General features: G+C 42.7%; 1 protein-coding gene across 4 annotated transcripts in view; it reads left to right on the top strand.

Annotated features, from left to right (window-relative positions):
* The window catches only part of ARHGEF7 (Rho guanine nucleotide exchange factor 7), a 192,538-nt gene that overhangs the window by 88,368 nt on the left and 90,042 nt on the right, over window positions 1-14,128 (top strand). The gene's annotated exons all lie outside the window — the stretch shown is intronic.

Here is a 14,128-nt window from a genome sequence, read left to right as displayed (position 1 = left end):
CCCCCTGCTCAAAGCAGGACCAATCCCTAGACAGCTTTTTGCCCCAAATCCCTAAATGGCCCTCTCAAGGATTGAACTCATAACCCTGGGCTTAGTAGGCCAATGCTCAAACCACTGAGCTATCCCTCCCCCGCATTGTGCTTTTTTATTATTGACCACTGCATGGACAACCTTTGACTTTTAACGTTCTGTACTTTGCATATAATATCTAAAGAAGCCAGAGTGTTCTTAAAAGATAATCTCCAACAACATGGAATTGAAAGTTTTGAATGGAACAAGTCATATTTTTTTAATAAAACATTTATGTTTTTGAAGTAAGTATGAATAATCATATTTCTGTGTTGCTAGCTATATATTTTAAGCATGCCTTTGTACATTTTCAAAGTGATTCTTTCTGACTGTCTTTCTGCTCAAAATATGTATATTATTTTGAGAGGAGACAGGCTTTCTATTTCATTGTGTATTTCAATAAATTGTCTCCACACACTGGATTTTTTTTTTTATACATTTTTTGACTGCAGTGTAAAGGGAAAAATACTGGTGAGTGTGCACACACACATACACATATATATAATATTCATAAACTTTGGGCAAGATTAGCTTCTTTAGACAGAAGGATAACTTGTTAGTTAAATTTGGATGTGTGTTATGATGATATACATGTAACCGTTCCCATCTGTCACACTGATTTTTATATGAAATCTCTCTTCTTCCTTTAAATAAATTTCCTTTTCATTTTATAATTGAGGTCCAGTGCTGTGTGTCATACAGGCGTGGTGGTCTAAGGTAAAACTGGTAAACTGAGATACGCTATTCCTTTGGGAACAGAGGATCTGGGATTTCTGTGTGCATCCAGTGATCAGGGACTGGATTCTACAGGGAGCCACTTTGAAGGGACTAGGAAGTTGGGGTGCATCTTACAAGCCTTGTCTTTGCCTTGCAGGTGGGCTTATGCACATATTCCCCATGATTTAAGAGGGAGTGTGCTTGAGTAGCTGATAGGCTGATTTTGTTAGTGAGTTAACAGCCATGCAATATATGTAGGGCCCTACCAAATTGATGGTCCATTTTGGTCAATTTCACAGCCAGGGGGTTCTAAAATTAAGCAGCTTCACATTTTCAGGTGTTTACATCTGAATTTTCATGGTGTTGTAACTGTGAGGGGTCCCAACCCAAAATGCGGTCAGGGTGGTGGGTGGGGGGGGGTCACAAGGCTATTGGGATTGCCACCCTTACTTCTGCTCTTCTGCTGGCAGGGGTGCTGCCTTCAGAGCTGGGCAGTCAGAGAGGAAGGCTGCTGGTGGGGTGCCCAGCTGTAAAGCCAGCATCACCTCCAGCAGCAGCGCAGAAGTGAGGGTCACAGGGTATGGGGGGTGGGTTACTATTGGTCTGGTTTTCCTGGCAGTCTCCTGTCCCAGTGGGGGGCTGACAGCTGGGGCTATAGTTGGAAGGGTTATAGTTCCTGCCGCAGCTTCGTGGGGCGGGGGGAGGCAACAGCTGGAGCCATCTGAGCTTCCTGCAGCTGGAGGAGATCCCAGAGGTGGGTCTAACCCACCCCAGGAACAGCCCCTACAGGGGAAGAGGAAATCTCCTCCCTTCCCATCCCCAGCGGATTAGCAGCTGGAGCTCTGTGCAGGGCAGGAGCCCCTGGCTGGATGCCAGATTTCACGGAAGATTAGATTTCACAGCCATGAATTTGGTAGGGCCCTAAATATATGCAAGACTGCCTGATTCTGGAGGCAGGTGGTAACAAGGTGACTGTTAGCCCTGGATGCCCCGAAAAAGTCATAGTGGTGTAGTCGGTGGGATCAGTACCCTGTTTGCTAGCTAATCGCTAGCAAAAATCGCCCTTCCAGCATTTATAAGCCAGAGACTTGGAGATTCAAAAGTAACAAGGTTGGAAACAAATAAAGTAAAGGTTGGAGTTTATTAATTTGTTTATTAGGCTAAAGGAAATAAATTGTAAGATGAGTAAACATAATAAATGGCAAAGAGATCACACTGATTAACCAAAAGGGGACTGAGCTCAAGGGATTAACAGGCTTAGAGGACCAACATGACACAGTTCTCAATGAGGCAGCCAAAAAGGTGGGGTGTGCCCCCCTCCTTTCCAAGGGGTACAGAGGAATGTTTGGGGGGCGAGCGATGACAGCAGATGCCGGGCCTCGGGCTCTCAACCGCAGCCCCAAGTGGCGGGATTCAGGGAGACTCGGGCCAGCCCCGTGCGGTGTCCCATTTTTCCTTGGGAAATATGGTCACCCTATGTAGATTAGGCTATGAGGTGTGATGTTTTTAAAGGGTCTCCATTAAAATGGTATCAAATTACACCAGAGGAATGTCGCCTCAAATTCAGAAACCTCAAAAAATTTGATATGTTAAGTCATGGAGAATATGACGGTGGATTATTTGGGAACATGGATAAAGAGTAAAGACGCAGACAGCCATGATGAGTTGATAGATCAGTTTCTCCAGCAGCAGTTCTTCGAGGTTGGCTCTAAGGAAGTGTGAACTACTGTGTGGGAAGAAACTCCAGCATTAGTGGAAGCAGCAGCGGAAACAGCTGACTTGTACAAACAAGAGAGACTATTCAGGGAACTCAGGCTGCACAGGGAAGGCCAAAGGAGTATAAGTGGATTCCCAGTTTGTCTGTGGGAATACGGAAGGGATTGAGGGAGCCAAGTTCACACTGCCTCAGTACTGGTCTCCTCCTAGTAACTAGTTATTGGACCCCGGCCAAAGAAGGTTTTACTCTTGGGTCCCTTGATCACATGAAAAGTCAATGCCCTAAGTATGGGGGTTCCAAGTTCATTCCCCAACCTATCCGGGTTAATGCAGCTACCCTTGAGTCAGACTTCAGTGGTGGCAGAGGGAGCCCTGTTTAATGTTGTCAGGTCTGTCTTCATGGAGCGAGACAAAAGAGTTCATTAAAAGGCCAAAGTAAAAGGTAAAGTGTGCCAGGGTGGTGAGACACTGGTGCTCAGATTTCCCTGGTCAGGAGGGATGTGATTCAGTGGGGAGTAGTATGCTTCCTGAGGAGAGGTGAAGCTGCTAGCTTTAAGACAGATACAATACTTTTAGCCTGCATCAAATTGGCATGGGAAAGTTTAAGGGGTACTTTGAAGGTGGGGCTTCTTGAGAATTTACCATCTGATGCGTTGATTGGGAATGATGTAATCTCACTGCCCAAAGCTGTTGATATTGTGACCTGTAGTAAAAGGGAATATGTCCCTAAGTACACAGAGAGTAACTGCTGAGGAGGGAAAAGGGAGCGGAAGCTGCTTCCCCCTTATCAGCAGAGAGAGGTAGTTTATCACAAGGGCAGAGGGAGGGAGAGTCTTTCTCACCTGTGACAGCTCTCTTTGAAAGCAAAAGCTTAACAGATTTTTGCTACAGAGCAGGATGCAGACCTCTCCCTAAAAAGCATAAAAGCCGCTGTCCTCAGTAATGCCCCAGATAAAGAGATCAAGGGAAAGCTCTTACAGGAGCGGGAAGGGTGTGCAGAGAAGATCCGATGGGGGGAAAAAATAAAAGTTCTGAAGAATCCTACAAACAATTGTTTGTGCCCTCAGAACATCATGTGGGGTTAATGTTACTAGTCCACAGTTGTCCCGTTGCAGGTCACTTGGGCGCAGAGAGGACATATGGAAGGTTAAAGAAAAAATTTTATTGGCTCGATATTCAAAATAAGGTAAAGGAATACTGCAGCACTTGTGACTTATGTCAGAAATGGAAAAAGCCTGTGGGACGCTGCAAGGGTCCTTGCATCACTTGCCAATAATCAAGGAAACATTTCACACTGTTGCCATGGACATTAGAGGCCCACTATCCAAGGCTACCCAGAGAGGAAAAAAAAAGAAGAGTATATTGGTAGTAGTGGATTTTGTCACTAGGGGCATGTCTACACTACAAAGTTAAATCGACTTAAGGCAGCTTATGTCGACCTAACTATGTAAGCGTACATACTACAGTGTTCCTCCTGCCGCTGTAACTCGCCCGCTATGCTGACCTAGTAAATCCACCTCGAGGAGAGGCGTAAGGCTTAGGTCAATGTAGTTCTGGCTTCGCTGTGTCTATAGAAACCAAGTGTCTGTTGGCTGTCAGTGTGGCTGACAGCCAGAGCAGTGAAATTGATAAGAATTCTGCTGGTGGGGTTCCTGTTTTGAAATTGGGTGGAGGGTGTTCCAGCTGTGAGCCCAGCAGCGCTGACAGCTGCAGCCTCGCTGCCTGGTGCTCAGAGCCTGCGGTGTGGGCTCCCCAGAGAGGTCCCAGCTGGAGCCTGTCTGGAGCCCGGGCTGGGCTCTCAGTTTTCTGCTGTTCATGGAGCTCCCAGCTGAAGCGTGGCTGCCCCCCAGGCACTCAGCTCCCCACTCCGCATGGAGCTCCCTCCTGGGAACAGAGGATCTGGGATTTCTGTGTGTATCCAGCGGTCAGGGACTGAGTACCACAGGGAGTCACATTGAAGGGACTCGGTGGTTGGGGTGCAGGTTGACAACAGAAGACAGGGTTGGTATAGCCCAGAGGAGAGTGTTTGAGTGTCTGGCCAGTTTTGTTAGGGAGTTAACATCCAGGTAATATCAGCAAGACTTCCTTACCGTGGAGGCAGGAGGTAACAAAGGACTCTCAGCCCTGGATGCCCTGAAAAGCGTGTCAGAGTTGTTTTGAATTGAGGGACTCTGTGCATTTTCAGGAGGCTGTACTTGATTATAATAAATGTCATCGATCTGTTATAGTTCATGTTTTTAACAAAACGAATAATAATAAAAAAATAGAAAAGGCATTTGCTACTTAAATACTCTGTTGTAATTCTTATAAGATTTGTAAAAGTATACATTTGCTTTAAAGGCTGTAAAAAAAAAGATAGATGTATATTTGTTGAAATTTATGCTGAAGTCAGGCATGAAACTAGACTCTAATCTTTGATATAGGAAATGTTAGATCTTAATTTGTAATACTTCCCTTCTATAGTACGTAGTGTGTGAGGGTGGTATGGTGGAGAGAAGAGAGATCTGGAGGGAAAGGTAGAACAATATGGAATTACATGGGATTAAATCTGAGATTAAATTTTGATTGTTGCCTCTTCTCATTTGCAATTAAGTTGCTAACTGCACTGTAATTAGTATGATGTTCAGTTTAGGGTGGTTAACAAAACTAACAACACCTGTATGGTGCATCATATGATCTGCAAAGAAAAAAAAATTTGCTGCCTAATTTTATTGCTATATGATGTGCAAACAAAATCTGAACTTTGTACTAAAAGGATTTTTTTTTTTTGCCTTTTTAACATGAGAAAAATCACGTTTTGTGTACTCTCTGGAGAAATAATAGGATTATGTCTTTGCAGATTCCAAGAAAGGAAATCTATCAATTGAGAAGGGAAATTATTTTTATTCTGACTGTTTTCATAGAATCATAGAAGGGTATGTCTACACTAGAAATGTAAGTTGAACTATATTAGGTTGACTTGCAGCCACCACAGTAATTACACGACACTCCTTGGGTCGGTGATGCGCGTCCTCACCATGAGCGCTCCCAACGATCTAAGAGGGGCAGTGGGAGAGCTGAGAGCCCCGTCTTTCAGTTCCATTGGCAGCTCCCTGCTGAGAGCCCAGCTACGCCACAGGCTTCCAGTGGGCTGGCCCCTCTTTCTTTCCCCTGTTTCCTATTGGCTTCTCGCTTCCCCATTCCCTGCCAGAAGTGCGGGAAAAGCTGCCCAGGACTTCCTGCGCCCGGGGAGTGAGGTTCAGCTGCCACAGCTTCTCAGCCTCGCCTCGCTTGCTTCCTGCTGGGAGCTGGCAGCCTCGTCAATTTCATGGTCCCCAGCACAGAGCCCTGAAATTGACAAGACAGCCAACAGCCCATGCAAGGGACACAGTGTCTGCACAGATGCTGCATCGCCCTAACTACACTGATGTAAGCCCTACGCCTCCTGTGTAGGTGGAGTTATTATGTTGGTGTAGTATGGCACTTACATCGGCAGGACAAGGCTGTAGTGTAGACGCTGACATAATTAGGTCGACAGAAGCTGCCTTACATCGACCTAACTGTGTAGCGTAAACCAGCCTATAGAAAAGTAGGGCTGGAACAGACTTTGAAAGGTTGTCTAGTTCAGCTTCCTGCATTGAGGCAGGACCAAGTAAAAGTAGATCATCCCTGCCAGGTGTTTGCCTAACATGTTCTTAAACCTCCCGTGATGAGAATTCCACAACCTCCTGTGGAAGTCTGTTCCAGTGAAGAAGGTTTTTCCTAGTATCTAATCGAAATCTCCCTTGCTGCAAATTAAACCCGCTACTTCTTGTCCCACCTTCAGTGAACATAGAGAACAATTGATTATTGTCCTCTTAATAATTATAATTATCCCATCTCTTAGAACTGGAAGGGACCTTGAAAGGTCATCGAGTCCAGCCCCCTGCCTTCACTAGCAGGACCAAGTACTGATTTTGCCCCAGATCCCTAAATGGCCCCCTCAAGGATTGAACTCACAACCCTGGGTTTAGCAGGCCAGTGCTCAAACCACTGAGCTATCCCTCCTCCCTTAATAACAGCTCTTAACATATTTGAAGACCCTTATCAGGTCCCCTCAGTCTGTCCTCAAGACTAAACATGCCCAGGTTTTTAAAATCTTTCCTTATGGGTCAGGTTTTCTAAGCCTTTTGTCATTTTTGTTGCTCTCCTCTGGACTCTCTTCTATTTTTCCATATCTTTCTATGACTGGTCCACTGCCCCGCCCCTCTTCCTGGGCCTGCTAGCTGTCCGAGTAAAGTGCAGAGAGGCCTCCAGTTATGCAGCACCCGTGGCTTTATTTACACACTCAGTTCTCCCACCACCAGGCTTGCAGGCTTAGTTCCTTCTTTTCCTGCAATCAGCCCACAGCTAGGAGACTAACCTTTCCCTGGCTGCTTTTCTGCTGGCTCCCAGCCTTTATGACTGCTGGCTAGTCAGGCCTGCAGGTGGAGCCAATCCACAGGCCAGGCATCAGGTCTGTTTCCTTAGCCCCAACCTATTTCTCTTGATTGGAGCTGGCTGAGCAGGGGTAATTAGGTGCTTTTGCAACAGCACCTTGCTACACTTCCCTAAAGTGTGGTACCCAGAACTGGACACAGTACTCCAGCTAAGGGCCAGGGCTGAGTAGAGCAGGACAATTACCTCTCCTGTCTTACATATGACACTGAGGTTAACAGACCCTAGAATATTAGCCTGTTTCACATACTGTTGACTCAAATTCAATTGATCACTATAACCCCCCAGGTCCTTTTCAGCAATACTATTGTCTCACCAGTTATTCTCCATTTTGTCATTGCAGTTTTAAAACTATTTTTGGCATCTTGTTGGAGATAAATAAAAAGCAGGTTTTGTTTCTGTCAGAAAAATGAACCCCCTTTAAGCCTTTGTTTACATTGTAAAGAATCAAAAAGAAGGGCACATCTCCCCACCCCCTCCTTTGGTCCCCTTTAAAGTCTACAGAATACTTATTTTTCTTCCAAGAGATATTTTGAACAGCAGATAGCAAGTTATTTGAAGTGAGAGAATATCCTTATTTTCATCCCTCTGTGTAAATACTACATATGAAGAGGCAAAAAAGATTTGCTGGATAAAAATATTTACTGGGTAGTGTATTTGATAGCATGTCTTTTTTGTTTAAAAAAAAATAAAATCACAAAACTAAACTTGAAGGTGCGATTTAATCATGGATTTCTACATAAGTGCATTCTTGTTGGTTGTTATAACTTTAATACATATTCTTCACAACTCACAGATAGATGTAGGTTTCATTTTTAGAAAGTACACACTATACATTCTTTAAGTGATTTATTTTGAAAACTTTTCAGATTAGTTTTACAGCTGTATCAGAAAATGAATGATTGTTTGGTTATATCATTTTTCAAAGGTAATTGAAGCAGATATTTGTGAAGTAATTGGGAGGTGAACTATCTCCAATTCAACAGGTTAAAAAAAAAAATCATTAATATTTGGAGGATTTTCTTACTATGCTGTATTAGGAGGGAGAACATCACCAGACAGACATTTAAGTTGTTTTAGTTAACTAAAACAACAATGTTATGTACTCTGGATTTTTTTCTTCAACTGCAAACATACAATATTTTTACAAAACAAGCATATGAATTTTTGAATTTAGTTAAACATTCAGGTTTCTTAAAATCAGGTTTATTTTTGTTAAAATTGTTTTTAACTAAAATAGTTAATGAAATATTTTTATAAAATGAAACAAAACAAAAATTGAATCGACTATGTCAGCCAGGTCAACATTAGAAACTTAAAATATTGGCTTCTCCAGCTAACTCAGTCATCTTCACCTTTATTTTCCTGTTTGTCCATAATCTGGAAAAGAAAAACAAGCTTTCCTGCTTTTTCAAGTCCCAAATGGTTTCTCAATTTGGAATGAATTAGTCCAAAGGAAGAAAATATTCTTTCTACACCGGCAGAAGAAGCCACTGCTGTTAAAAGTGAGATTATCACTTCAACAGTCTCTGAATCCAAGTGCTTAAGTGACTTTTACTAGTTCACTGGTGTGACTTTCTTTAAAACATCATCAGCAAACATATATTTCTTGAATGGTTCACCCTTAGCTCTGAAGTTTCTTATAGTTGGCATTATGGAGATATGATTGCTGGATGTCCATGTCATAGCCATCTCCTCCTCTTCAACAGTTAAGGTTTGACCCTGGTACGGAGTTTTGAGAATATTTGCAAGAAAATGAGCTGAAGATAGATTTGTCCCATTCAGTTTTTTTAGTGTTTGTAATTTAACTCGGTCATTGCATATTTCTCTTTAAGATCTTATTCAGTTCCTTCCACATTTCAACAGCGTCAGTAATAAAACAGCTATTTCCCTGCATTTTGTTCAAGGCTACAGAAATAGGCGTCAGGGTACTCAGCATGTGTTCAACCTCTTAAGCCCTGTGGCGGGATGACGCCTCACTGGCACGGCGCCTCCTGCTGGTCGTCCGGGAATTAGCTCTTTCCAGCCCAGAGCGCCCTCTGCAGGATTGTGTCTCGCCTGCCACTGGCCCGTGTCCTTTCCAGACCCTGGTGCCCTTTTATGTCAGGGTTCTGCCCCTGCAGTAACCCACAATCTGGGTCTCCCCACCCAGGGGAACCCCCAATCCCCTCCTTTCCTCAGTGGCTACTGCCAGTCATTGTCTAGCCCCCACTTCCTGGGGCAGACTGTAGTCTATAAACCACTCATCATCGGCAAAGGGGGGTTGGACCAGCTGCCTCTGCCTAGATCTGGGCTGCCCCTCTGCAACCCCAGTACCCTTTTGTGGGCCCTTAACTCAGCCTGCGGCTCCCCGGCTCCCTCTGCCCTTCCACAGCACTGCTTCACCTCAGGTACCCTGCTCAGCTCCCAGGCAGCCAGGTCCTTCCCTCTCAAAAGCTAGAGAGAGAGTGTCTCTCTTAGCCTCTGGCCCTCAGCCCTCTTATAGGGCCAGCTGTGGCCTGATTGGGGTGTGGCCCCACCTGTGGCTGCCTTCCCCATCAGCCTATACTTTGGCTCGCAACCCTAGCCCTGTCCCAGGGCTGGTTGTAACCCTTTCAAGGCCTACAAGCCCAATCTTGAGAACTTTGGCTGTGACAGTGCCATCTATTTTTTCACGATTTTGTTCACAAACTGTCATCAGATTAGGCCAGTTCTTGATATAGTGCTCAAAACAGTTCACTACTGAGTTCCATCACATGTCTTGTGGAAGAGTTAGCTTGGTTCCTCCCACTTCTTTCAGAGCAGCTGCTGCAAAGTGGTTGTTACGGAAGTATTTTGCAATTTCAACAAATTAGCCTTTATTTCTGGAACACTGAAGTCTTTGGCTAGGAGGTGCATCAAATGAGCACTGCAACCGTATGTTATTAGTTTGGGACTCTCTTCTAAATAATTTCTTCTCCTCTTGGATACATTTGCAACATTGTCTGTGACCAAGATGCATACTAGACATTTGAATTTTTTTTCACAGTTTGTTATAGCTTTTACTGCTACTTCTTTTAAGTATTCTGCTTTGTGTGCATTTCCTGATGTATCAATTGTTTCTGTAAGGAAGACATTCCCTTCTTCTGTTGTCACAAAGCACATACAACAGGATCATTGTGGACATTGCTCCACCCATCAAGACTCAGGTTAACAATTTAATCCTCTAGACCTTTTGCATACGGCTCAATTTCTCTTTCATACACTTTAACCAGCAATTTGCCTGAGATATCTGCTCTCTTGGGTGGACTGTATCCTGGTCTTAATAACTGAATCATGTTAATGGAGTGTGGGTTCTCAATCATATGGAAAGGAGAGTTTGTTGCATAAACAAACCGGGCGATTTTTTCATCAATTACCTCTTTTTGTAATCAGCTTGTTCTTATCACAAACATACCTATGTTTGTTTCTGGATGATGGAGATTTTTTTCTTTTTGCTACAGGTGATATACTGTGGCTATGTGACATACATGATGTGACTGAAACACTATCATTGGCAGATAACTCTGAAACTATAGAAAATGATGGTGATCTTGAAGGTGGATAGTCTTCAGAATCCTGTATGTTGAGGATGGATTCTCCTAAACAAAATAAGTCAATGCAGTTATTTAATGATTATTACCATACTGCTGCTTTAGTGTAACTCATTGCATTCACTGACATTCAGTACTACTTTAAAGGTAAAACTGTAAAAGGAAGATCTGCCTATTTCAGCTGTTTATTTTTTATCACAACTGCATCTAAAATGATAGTACCATAGAGTAACAACTATATTTTTTTCTCAAACATGACAATTCAAGAATAGTCCAGAAGAAAGACAGGCAGCCCTCAAGAAAGAAGTATGAAATAAAAAAGTTTACTAACCTGAAGATCCTGCATGTTCAGTCGTATTCCTTTCATTAACATTACGTGAATATATTGTCTGATACTATAGAATTATAATTTATAATCCCTATTCCATGATGAGATACATTCTAGCTCAAAGATATCTTAATTAAAACTATCTTTAGATAGGTTTTTTCCTTAAAAATCATTTTATCAAAAAAACCCAATTTTAAATAAAAAAAATCTGATTTTTTTTTTAAATCATTGATTTTTATCCACCCTGTTTCACATAGGCAGTGATGTGTCTTGTATAGTAAAAGGAGAAATCTGGAGATTTGTTTTAAGAGATGGTTAATTTGAGATGAATAAGAAATCATACTTGGCAATGATACAAGTACTTACATGTGACTGTCATTTGATTCACAGATCTTTAATCAATCATGTGATCAGTTGGCAAAACTTTAATGTTCTTTTCTAATTACGCCCGAAATTAAAACAAAATATTCTGTAGTCAGATGCTGAACACTCTTTGTTATGTAGCATACTAATTTCCAAGGGTTGATATAAGGGAAGACAGTAGAAGCAATAAAAATCATGTTTTTCTCTCCATGCTATTTTCCGTAGTACATTCTATCTTAATGTTTGTTGTCCAACAGCTGTTCTTCACTTGTATGGTTTGCTTCTTCCTGTTGCCTTCATTTGTGCACTAGTTCTTCTGATTGTTTTGCTGTAGCAGAGATATTGTTGGCTTGTTCTTTCATTCAAATTCTTAGTCTTGGAGACAGCATTTTATCCAGGCTGTAATAGTGAGAAGAGAAGATATGGTTTTATCAAACTTTATTTTTATGCACTGCTGATTTACTGAATAATTTTTTTTTACTTTTCCTGCCACTCTGTTCCCATAAAATATCTTTACCTCTTTCTGTTTCTAAAATTTAACCTGCTACTTAGATTCGTTTTCAAATCAGCTGTCTTAATGACTGTAGACTTATCAAGTAGATTTGTTGAGCACTTACAATGCGCTTGGTGCTGTACAAATATATAAGGAAACTAGAAATTTAAATCTAGTGTAGGTGCAAATAGAATAGTTAACACACACAGTCTGGTGATAGGAATTTAAGATGACAAAGAAATCTTGCAGAAGTTGTGGTTGAAATGTTTTGCTGAAGAAGTGTGTTCTGGAGTGCAAGGAGGTAGTTTTCCCCATGACAGTAAACCTGATGTAAGTTAGCAACATGTGGAAGAGTCTTGAGTGATAAAACGCATGAGACTGAATAGAAGATAAACCAGACAATTTCTATTTTCTAACAAAAAAAAAAAAATAAAATAAAAAACTTGGAAAGAGTCAGGTGTGGCTCAGAGCCATTTGCAGTCTCTTAAAAAAGCAGCTATTTGTAAAGGACAAAATTGTTTGTTGTATGCAATGTTGTTATAGATGTGGTCCCTGGATATGAGAGAGACAAGCTTTCGAGCTTATACAGAGTTCTTCTTCAGGTCTTGCTCTGGGTAGGCTTGAAAGCTTGTCTCTTCTCACCAACCGAAGTTGGTCCAAGATATTACCTCACCCAACATATCTCTCTAAAATCATTTGTTTCAGACAGTCTGAGATGTTTTATGTGCATTTATAGAAGGTTATTCAAATAGTCTTCCTAGCTGTGATCATGAGCACGAGGGTGAGCATTTCTACTCTATGTAACAGGTACTATGGGCTATAACAAGGATGGGGGGGGGGGGGGGGGCGCGAGTTTTGAGTTTACCTGGAGCTTAAAGAAAATGTTTTAATCAGACTGTGGGAAGTAGGTCTCTGCTGATAATGATGATTACTGGGACGAGCTCTCTATTTAAGTAGAATTAGATAGGAAGGAATATAATTCTTGGTTACTCAGAATGGAAACTTCAGTAACAAGTAACCTCTTTGTCCCATCCTTGTTCTAGTTTTGTCCCTTTGAGTGCTGGGTCAGATGCTCGTTTCTATGGGATTTGGTTTTTAGATTTTTACATATTTTCAGTGAGAATGGAACTGGGGCTCTCAAAACTGGGACCTGGGGGATTTGAGTCTTATCAAGAAATGGTCTCCGAGTCAGTTCATTATGACAGGAGGCTCACACACGCAGGAGGTTATGACATTCAGTGCTGTATGACGCATAATAATGAGGGGAGTGTTACCTAGTGACAAGTGTGGGACAGGATACCAGGGTATTATTCCTGGTTCTGACACCGTCTCACTGGGTGAATTGCTGGATTTGCTTGGGTGAATTATATATCCTCTGTCTGTTTCCCCATATGTTTAGTAGGATTGATACCTATTTCATAGGTGTATTAGAACAGTGTTTCCCAAACAGTGAGTCCCGATTCACTTGTGGAAAGGGTCTTGCCAGTGGCTGCCCCCCATATCACACCTTGCCTCACGCATCCTAGAAGCACCCGCCCAACCAGGGCCTGGGGGGGGGTAGGGGGAAGGGAGGGACAGTTTGCCCCACGTCCCCATTTAAGAGGATCCTCAAACCCAGTGGTGTTACAACATGCACTGGGTCATGGCACCACTTGAGTTTAGCATGGCCTCCCCTTCATCATGATAGAGGGGGGCCAGGCCAAACCTACATGGTGCTGTGACCTTGTGTGCTGGGTCTCAACACCCAGTAGCTAGGCCCAGCACTGTGGGACAGGAGCAGTTGCTGCAAGTGAGTGTGAAGTGGGCTTGTTCTCCAATAACTCCTGCCTCCTCAGGGCCTCCTCTGCTAGCCTGGGCTACAGGGCTGGGGAAAACTGAGTAGGTAGCTGGGGTGGCCTAGCTGGGGAGGGGAGAGGGAAATGGAGTTGGGCAGGGGTACTAGTAGTGTGGAAAGCATGTCATGTTTTGATTTTTCTTTTTTCGTTGTGTTTGAATTACTTAAGAAAGTGTGTGTGTACGTACGTATATTTACACACACATTCTTTACATGTAAAGATGGGTCCCCAAAAAAGATAAAATGAATGTGGTGGGTTGGCTTAGTAAAAGGTTTTGGAACCACTGTGTTAATAAATTATGCATCATAATGTTTCTCAAATTATTTGAAAGCCTCTGATGAAAGAGGCCACAAAAATGAAAAGTTTTGTTATTTATGATTATTAATACTAAGAAAGTAATTTCATCTCACACGTTCTTGCTGCCACCTCCACATGCTGCATCACACAGTTGGTCATTTCCATTGTGGCTCTTTTTATACCCTCGTCTGAAGCAAGGCCCTGACCAGAGGCAGAATACCAGATGTGACCTGACAACTCATCTGACGTGCTATGTCAAATCCTATATTTCTAGAGCAGGGATCGGCAACCTTTGGCCTGCGGC

This window comes from Malaclemys terrapin, chromosome 1, assembly GCF_027887155.1.
Source record: "Malaclemys terrapin pileata isolate rMalTer1 chromosome 1, rMalTer1.hap1, whole genome shotgun sequence".
NCBI lineage: Eukaryota > Metazoa > Chordata > Testudines > Emydidae > Malaclemys > Malaclemys terrapin.
Note: the sequence above shows the minus strand (reverse complement) of the source record. Positions and strands in the feature narration are given on the sequence as shown.